This window comes from Rhinolophus sinicus, chromosome 9 (genome assembly GCF_057876585.1).
Source record: "Rhinolophus sinicus isolate RSI-liver-muscle chromosome 9, RSI-T2T, whole genome shotgun sequence".
Lineage (NCBI taxonomy): Eukaryota > Metazoa > Chordata > Mammalia > Chiroptera > Rhinolophidae > Rhinolophus > Rhinolophus sinicus.
The window spans coordinates 11,084,452-11,094,098 of NC_142509.1; the positions used below are offsets into that span (position 1 = coordinate 11,084,452).

The following is a 9,647-nucleotide window of genomic DNA, read 5'->3' on the forward strand; positions in this document are numbered from 1 at the left end:
CTAGGCCACGGTTTATCAGTCGTGGCGCCTCTCTAAGCTATGGCACCAGCTCCTAGCAGGGACTGGTACCCTGCTGAGCTGTAGGGTGTTTCTAAACCCTCCTAAGTAGGTAGCTGTGAGAAGATGCTGCCCTCAGCTCCCACCGTGAAGGTTGGAGGGACCAGGACACAGGCCATCTAGCAGAGCCCATTCAGCACAGATGCCCCATGGTATGGGCAACTGAACTTGGTGCTGTGAAATCTTGCACATACTCCCAGGCCCTACCTTCCAGGAGTTTTTATGTCAAAATGTCTTAGTTATATTCCTGTCCCTCCCAGGGCTCCTCTCCCTCTGTGTGTGGCTGCTACACATTGTTACAATGAGGCAGTGATTCTCTTTATTAGGACGGGTAGGGAATCACAAGACTTGTGTGGAGCCCCAGATCTGCCACTGAATTGGCGTGTGGTCTTGAGAAAGTTATTTGGCTTCTCCAAGTCTCAGTTTTCTCATCTGTGAAATGGGAAAGATAACACTACCCTGCAAGATTGTTCTGAGGCTGTCATAAGAAAACGCACACAAAAACATTTTGAGAGCCACAAAGAGCAGTGCATATGTGAGATATGACACCATTATTCTTAGGGAAGAGACAAGCCCGATTTGCTACAGCCATGCCTTCCCTCTCTTTTCCTTCTGCACCTGTTCCTCCCCTCTCTTAAAACTTTCATATCCTCTTTTTGGCTTTCGGCTCGGAGGAGGTTAAGGTGCAACTTTCTTTGATTGTCCTGAATCTGGATTCATCTGACACCGGCCGCCTCCACCATGCTACCGAAGTTCGACCCCAATGATATCAAAGTCATATACCTGAGGTGCACTGGTGGGGAAGTTAGTGCCACGTCTGTTGGTGCCCTGGCCCCCAAGATCGGCCCCCTGGGTCTGTCTCCAAAAAACGGTTGGTGATGACATCATTAAAGCAACCAGTGACTGGCAGTGTCTGAGGATTGCAGTGAAATTGACCATTCAGAACAGACAGGCTGGGATTGAGGTGGTGGTACCTCCTGCCTCTGCCCTGATCATCAAAGCCCTCAAACAACAGCCAAGAGACAAAAAGAAGCAAAAATAATCATTAAGCACAGTGGAAATACCACTTTTGATGAGATTGTCAGCATTGCCTGACAGATGCAGCATTGATCTTTAGCTAGAGAACTCTCTGGAACCATTAGAGAGATCTTGGGGACTGCCCAGTCTGTGGGCTCCATTGTTGACGGCTGCCAACCTCATGACATCATAGATGACATCAACAGTAGTGCAGTGGGATGTCCAGCTAGTTAAAAACTACAAAGGACAATGGAGGAAAGACAGCCTCTTCAATAAACAGTGCTGGCAAAATTGGAAAGCCACGTGCAAAAGAATGAAACTGGACTGCTCTCTGTCACCATGTACCAAAATTAATTCACAATGGATCAAATATTTAAACATAAGACCTGAAACAATAAACTGCATAGAAGAAAACATAGGTACTAAACTTATGGACCTTGGGTTCAAAGAGCATTTCATGAATTTGACTCCAAAGGCAGGGGAAGTAAAAGCTAAAATAAACGAATGGGACTATATCAAACTTAAAAGCTTCTGTACAGCAAAAGAAACCATCGACAAAATAAAGAGGCAACCAACTGAATGGTAAAAGATTTTTGCAAACAGTGCCTCTGAAAAGGGGCTAATATCGAAAATATACAAGGAACTCATGCAACTCAACAACAAAAAAACAAACAACCTAATTGAAAAATGGGAAGAGGACCTGGAGAGACATTTCTCCAAAGAGGACATACAAATGGCAAATAGACATATGAAAAAAATGCTCAACATCACTAATAATCAGAGAAATGCAAATAAAAACCACAATGAGATATCACCTCACCCAAGTCAGAATGGCTATCACCAACAAGACAAATAGTAACAAGTGTTGGAGAGGCTGTGGAGAAAAAGGAACCCTCATACACTGTTGGTGGGAATGCAGACTGGTGCAGCCGCTATGGAAGACAGTTTGGAGGTTCCTCAAAAAATTACGAATAGAATTACCATATGACCAAGCAACCCCTCTCCTGGGTATTGACCCCAAAAATCTGAAAACATTTATACATAAAGACACGTGTGCTCCAAAGTTCATTGCAGCTTTATTTACGGTGACCAAGACATGGAAACAACCAAAATGTCCTTCGATAGATGAATGGATAAAGAAGTTGTGGTAATATACACAATGGAATACTATTCGGTGTTAAGAAAAGATGAAATAGGACCATTTGTGACAACATGGATGGATCTTGAGATTATAATGCTAAGTGAAATAAGTCAGACAGAAAAAACAGAGAACCATATGATTTCACTGATATGTAGTATATGAACCAAAAACAACAAAAGAACAAGATAAACAAATGAGAAAGAAAAACTCATAGACACAGACAATAGTTTAGTGGTTACCAGAGGGTAAGGGGGGAGGTGGGTGGTAGATGAGGGTAAAGGGGATCAAATATGTGGTGATGGAAGGAGAACTGACTCTGGGTGGTGAACACACAATGGGATTTATAGACGATGTAATATATAATTGTACACCTGAAGTCCATGTTAACTTTACTAACAATTGTCACCCCAATAAACTTTAATTAAAAACAAAACTACAAAGCAAAACATTTCAATTAAAGATCATTTGACAACCAAAAAAAAAAAACACAAAAAAAACAACCTTACATATTCTCTGCTTCACTCCTTTAGATTCTTGTGCCTTTAATGATTTATTCTTGTAATAACTGTATGTTGAATGCCCTAAAGAAGGAAGCCTGGTATATTGGAAAGAATATGAATTTGAATCTTTTGCCTTATCCCTACTGGCCATGTCTCTAGGCATGTCCCCTGACTTCTCTGAGCTTCAGGTTCTTAAAATATAACATTCCAGGGTTATTGGGAGGATGAGAGATAATGTGTGTAAAAACCAAGTCCAGGTGGTCAATAGACGCAACTCCCTTCCTGGCCTGCTCGCTGTTAATCAGAGAGACTCACCAAACATCCAGCAGCAATGGGATGATATGGACTTATTGTGCTGCCCCTCTAAAAAAAAAGCAAAACAAAAATTCATGCATTTTAATGAGATCCTGGGACCCACCACAAATCCTGACCTGATAATAGTTGATTGAATATATGACTGAGCCATCAATGCCATCTCCAAAAAGAGTAAGTGTGGGAAGCTCTCCAAGCCCTGTGGCAGGGCCACTGGGGGCTCAGCTGCATGGGGCCAGGCTAAGCCTCATTTCCCAATGAGATGTTAGTCCCGTCCCCACCAACACCACTGTTGTCAAGTGCCAGCCCTTTCTAAGTCAAAAATACAGTGCTTCTTCATCCAAACGAGGTCCTGGATGGGGCCAACAGGGCATGGGATGGGGCTTTGGCTTTAGACATCCCTGTTTGTGGGGATAAATTTTAAAAGCAGGTGTGTCATGTGGTAAGTTTGATATTAAGCCTCTGGGAGGGGCAGATTTAGAAAGATAAGGAAGCATATAGTGCATGTGCACTTTCAAAGGCTCATTTCATCATTAATTCAGCAAATATTGGTTAAGTAAGGTCCCCCTGTAGTTAGTTGCTGGGGACATGGCAGTGAGCAAAACAAATGGCACCTTGCCCTGTGGAGCTGACAATCTGGTGGCAGAGGCAGACAACATGAGGAAACATAATAAGAGCATTGAAGTTCCTTGTTAGGAGGTGGGATGTACTGAGAAAGAAGAGACAGTAGATCTGGGTGAGGGGGATCAGATTGCCAGAAGGGCAAGGCGGACAGGCTGAATGCTAAGTGGGATATCCAGAGAGTCCTCCTTGGAAAGGTGAGAATCAGCCAAGACTTGAAGGAGGCGAGGGGCTTGTGAGGCTGATGTTGGGGGCATAAAAAGAGAGAGGTTCTTGGGTGGGGTGAAGACTGGTCATGTGGGGCTTTGGAGGCCTCCATAGGACTTCAGCTTGTGCTCTGGGAGAAAAGGTGAGTCACTGGCGGGTTTTGAGGTTAAACAAGATTGGCTAGGAGAACGCATTCCAGTCCTGGCCCTGGCAAGCACTGGCCATGACTCTTTGGGCAAATCAGGTAACAAATTTGTGCTGCTTGCCTTAGGGGTGAGATGTCATGGTTGGATTGGGGTATTTCAAAAGTCCATTCTAACTCCTGTGGGGTTATATGACAACCAAATAAAGCAATTCTTCATCAATTTCTCTGTCTCCACAGAAAGTGTCATGGCTCCCTGGCTAATGTTTCATTTTCACATTGTCTACTCCCAGTTTGCCCCAGGTGCAAATCCAGGTCCCCAGGTGCGTCTGAAAATGAGAGCCAGTGGCACTGGGAGAGATGGCTGAATTCCCTACCATGCTCATGGGAGCTGAGTAAAACTCTTTCCAAGGCAGTAACTTTTTCTGGCTGCAACCAACAGCAGAGCAGTTTCCCATGGCGGGGCAAGCCCATGGCCTGCCCCAACAACCCTTGCTGGGCTGGTGGCATGGGATAGGGAGGGGGGAAAAGTGACAGGCCTGGATGGGTCCCTCTGGGAGGGGAGCAGGACGTGGCAGGCAGGGTCCTTGCCTAGGCAGTGGCAGGATTTGGGTGCATCGGTGACAGGTCATGAGGAGAAGGCTGGGGGAGGCTGCCGGTCACCAGAAATGCATGTGTTTTACTCCAAGAATATCAGAGACAAGCACCTCAGCCAGGAGAGATGTGCCTTTCTCACCTGATGGCCTGGAGCAGCTGCCAAAGACTCTTGATGCAGGATAGTCAGAAAGGAGGAATTTTCCTTTTCTTGGCAGAGGGGATATGAAAGGAGACCTGGGGTGCTCAGGGCTCCCTTCTCCCTCCCTTTGTCTTTGCCCAGCTCTGGCCTTGCAGCTGGTAGAGGCCATCTCTGCCTTTGGTTCTGGGCACCTTCTACTTCCAGGTCCCCAGATCTGGAAATGACCCCAGGTTAGACCCTTGTTGGTAATAAAAAAATGTCATGCAGCCAAGGGCTTTCAAACGCACAGCTATCAATGGGCACGGCTGCTGGGGCTGTGCAAGGAGAAGCAAATCAAATTTCAGAGACAGATTAACTGACAAAAGCTGACTTCTCCAAATCTGAGGCTTTCTGACAGCATGGGCCAACATTACTACAAGGGGCATTTCGTTAAAAATCTGGTTATTGAAGCATAATTTATATAGAGCAAAATTAATCTTTTTAGGTATATGGTTCATGAGTTTTGATAAATGTAAACAGTCATGCCACCACCACCACAAATTTTATTTGTGGTGGCATGACTATTTACATATAGAGTATTTGCATCACCTCCAAAAGTTCCCTCACCGTCCCTTTGTATTCAATTCTTCCCTACCCCCAGTCTTTGCCAGGAGTACTTTTCCTGAATCATACGGAATCATATTCTTCCTTTTTTCTAAATGTCTTTCTATCTGTCTTCTTTCAGTTAACATTAATATGTTTTTGATATTCATCCAAGTCATTCTATGTATAGCTATGGAGGGCCATCACTTTATTAAAAATTTTTTTTATTGTGGTAAAAACATATAACATAAAATTTGCTATTTAGACCATTCTTAAGGGTACAAATCAGTGGTGTTAATTATAGTCACATGTTGTGCAAACATCACCTCTATTTGTAAATATTTCTAAAACTCTTCAACACCCCAAACAGAAACTCTGTATCCTTTAAGGAATTACTCCCCATTCCCCCGTCACCTCTAATCCACTTTCTGTCTCTATGAATTTCCCTATTCTTCATATTTCATTTAAGTGGAATCATACTACATTTGTCCTTTTGTGTCTGGCTTATTTCACTTAGTATAATGCCTCCCAGGTTCATCCAAGTTGCAGTGTGTATGAGAGTTTCACTCCTTTTTATGGATGAGAAGTATTCCATTGTATGTACGCAGCATATTTTGTTTATCAGTTCATCAGTTGATGGACATTTGGATCATTTACGTCTTTTGGCTATTGTGAATAATGCTGCTATGACCATTGGAGTTACAAGTATCTGTCTGAGTCCCTCTTTTAATTTTTTCCCCCCCAGTATATACTTAGGAGTGGAATTGCCAGGTCGTATGATAATTCTATGTTTAACTTTTTGAGGAACTTCTAATTTTTTTTCCACACTGAAGCCTTCAATTATTATTTTTGAGTTGTCTATTTCTCCCTTCAATTCTGTCAATGTTTGCTTTATATACTTAGGAGCTCTGATGCTTAGTGCATATATATTTATAATTTATATATCTTCTTATAATTGCTATATCTTCTAGGGAATTTAATCCTTTTATCAATATAATGTCTTTCTTTGTCTGCTGTAATTTTTTTGACTTAAAAATCTACTTTGTCCAATATTAGTATAGCTGCACCAGCTTTCTTTTGGTTACTATTTGCATGGCATATCTTTTTCTATCTTTGCACTTTTCACCTATTTCTGTCCTTAGGTCTAAAGTGAGTCTCTTATAGACAGCATATAGTTTTATAATGATTTTTATCCATCTGCCTATCTTAGTGCATTCAGGTTGCTATAACAGAGTACTTTAGACTGGGTGGCTTATAAATGATAGAAATTTATTTCTTGTAGTTTTTTTTAATTAAAGTTTATTGGGGTGACAATTGTTAGTAAAGTTACATAGATTTCATGTGTACACTTCTATATTACATCATCTATAAATCACATTGTGTGTTCATCACCCAGAGTCAGTTCTCCTTCCATCACCATATATTTGATCCCCTTTACCCTCATCTCCCACCCCCCACCCCCTTACCCTCTGGTAACCACTAAACTATTGTCTGTGTCTATGAGTTTTTGTTTCTCATTTGTTTGTCTTGTTCTTTTGTTGTTTTTGGTTCATATACCACATATCAGTGAAATCATATGGTTCTCTGCTTTTTCTGTCTGAATTATTTCGCTTAGCATTATAATCTCAAGATCCATCCATGTTGTCACAAATGGTCCTATTTCATCTTTTCTTACCACTGAATAGTATTCTATTCTGTATATATACCACAACTTCTTTATCTATTCATTTATCGAAGGACATTTTGGTTGTTTCCATGTCTTGGCCACCGTAAATAAAGCTGCAATGAACATTGGAGCACACATGTCTTTATGTATAAATGTTTTCAGATTTTTGGGTAGACACCCAGGAGAGGGATTGCTGGGTCATATGGTAATTCTATTTTTAATTTTTTGAGGAACCTCCACACTGCCTTCCATAGCGGCTGCACCAGTCTGCATTCCCACCAACAGTGTATGAGGGTTCCTTTTTCTCCACAGTTTCTCTAACACTTGTTACTATCTGTCTTGTTGATGATCGACATTCTAACTGAGGTGAGGTGATATCTCATTGTGGTTTTGATTTGCATTTCTCTGATGATTAGTGATGTTGAGCATTTTTTTCATATGTCTATTTGCCATTTGTATGTCCTCTTTGGAGAAATGTCTCTTCAGGTCCTCTGCCCATTTTTCAATTGGGTTGTTTGTTTTTTTGTTGTTGATCTCATAGTTTTAAAGGTTCAAAAATCAAAGATCAAGGTGTTGGCAGATTTGGTGTCTGGTAGGACGGTCCACTTGCTGGTTCATACACAGGCACAGCATCCTCCCATTGTATTCTCATGCAGTAGAAGGGATGAGGGAGCTCTCTGGGGTCACTAATTCCATCTTGAGGACTTTACCCTTATGACCTAATCATCTCCTAAAAACCCCACCTACTAATACAAAAGAAAAAAGAAAAAGATTGGGTGGCACACATTTAGTCTATAGCACAGCCTATTTGTGCCTTTTGACTGGGGAGTTTAGTTCATTTCCATTTAAAGTAATTACTACTAAGGAAAGGATTTCCCTCTTTCACTTTATTTGTTTTTTTGTATGTCTTATATGTCCTATAATTCCTCCATTACTGTTTTTTTGCTATTTAATTGATTTTTAAATTTTTTTAGTACACCATTTTGATTCAATTTTTTTTCTGTACATTTTTTAGTTATTTTATTTGTCATTACATTGGGGGTGAAATTAAGATTTTTAACTTGTTACAATCTACTTTGAATAATACCAATTTAGTTTCAATAGCATATGAAGACTCAGCTCTGATTCGTCATCCCTCCCTCTTTGTATTGTTTTTGTCACATATTATATGTTTATACATTGTAGTCTCATTAATAAGAATTTATAATCATTGTTTTATACATTTTCTTTTTAAATCATATAGAAAAAAGAGAAGAGTTACAAATAAAAGGTGAAATAATACTGACTTTTGTATTTACCTATGTAGTTACTTTTACCAGTGTTCTTTATTTCTTCATATGTATCTGAGTTAGTGCCAAGTGTCCTTTGATTTCAGCCTAAAGAGCTTAGCAGTAGTAACCAACTCCCTTAGCTTTTGTTTATCTAGGAATGAGTAAACTTTTCCTTTGTTCTTGAAGGACAGTTTTGCCAGATATAGAATTTTGGATTGACACACACACACATGCATATATCTCAGTGCTGTCTGGCCTCCATGGTTTCTGATGAGAAATCTGCTGTTAATCTTATTGAGGATCACTTGTATGTAATATGTTGCTTCTTCCTTGCTGATTTCAAGATTCTCTTTGTCTTTTGATAATTTGATTATGAATTTTTGGTGTGGATCTCTCTATCTTTGAGTTTATCCTGCTTGTGATTCCTTAAACTTCTTGGATGTAGAGTTTTATGTCTTTCATCAAATTTGGGAAGTTTTCAGCCATTATTTCTTCAAATATATTTTTCTTTTCCTTTCTCCTCCTTCTGGGCTCCAGTGATATAGATACTGGTATGTTTGATGGTGTCCCAGGGATTCTGTTTGTTTTTATCTATTCTATTTCCTTTTAGCTGCTCAAACTAGATAATTTCAATTGCCTTACCTTCAACTTTGCCAGTTCTTTATTTTGCATTCTCAAATCTGCCATTGAATCCCTGTAGTGATTTTATTTCAGTTATTATACTTTTAAGCTCCAGACTTTCTGTTTGATTCCTTTTTACAATTTCTATTTCTTTATTAACATTCTTTATTTGTTCATACATTGCTCTCCTGATTTCCTTTAGCTTTTTTTGTTCATGGTTTCTTTAAATTCATTTACCATATTTAAAACAGTTGATTTAATGTCTTTTGACTAATAATTTTAATATCTGTGCTTCCTCAGATATAGTTTCTGTCAAATTTTCTTTTCCTGTGAATGAACCATATTTTTGAGTTTCTTTGTATGCTTTATAACTTTTGTTAAGAAACGAATATTTTGAGTATTATAGTATGGTAATTCTGGAAATCAGATTCTACTCCTCCTCAGGGATTGTTTTTAAGGCCAGAAGTCATTCATTTGTATAGTAACATTCCCAAACTATTCTTGCAAAATCTGTATTTCTCATTGCATGTGGTCACTGAAGTTTCTGTTCCATTATTTCTGTGGTTAGCCTGTGATATGACAGAGATTTCCTTAAATGTCAAAGTTCAGCAGCCTCCCACTTCATCAAGTGCTTCTCTGATTGTATGGACATTACTGTGATTTTCTCCATAGCTTACATTCTTATGAGAGGAATTACTAAGTAAAAAATGTGATCAGGAGTGACATCATAGGAATGGCGGCAGCGAGGCGGACTTTTTGAGTTCTCCTCCAGAT

At 39.9% G+C, this 9,647-nt stretch overlaps 1 pseudogene; it reads left to right on the forward strand.

The window, feature by feature from the left end:
* The first annotated feature begins 798 nt into the window (after positions 1–798).
* LOC148757278 (large ribosomal subunit protein uL11 pseudogene) lies at positions 799–1,308 on the forward strand (annotated as a pseudogene).
* The last annotated feature ends 8,339 nt before the right edge of the window (positions 1,309–9,647 follow it).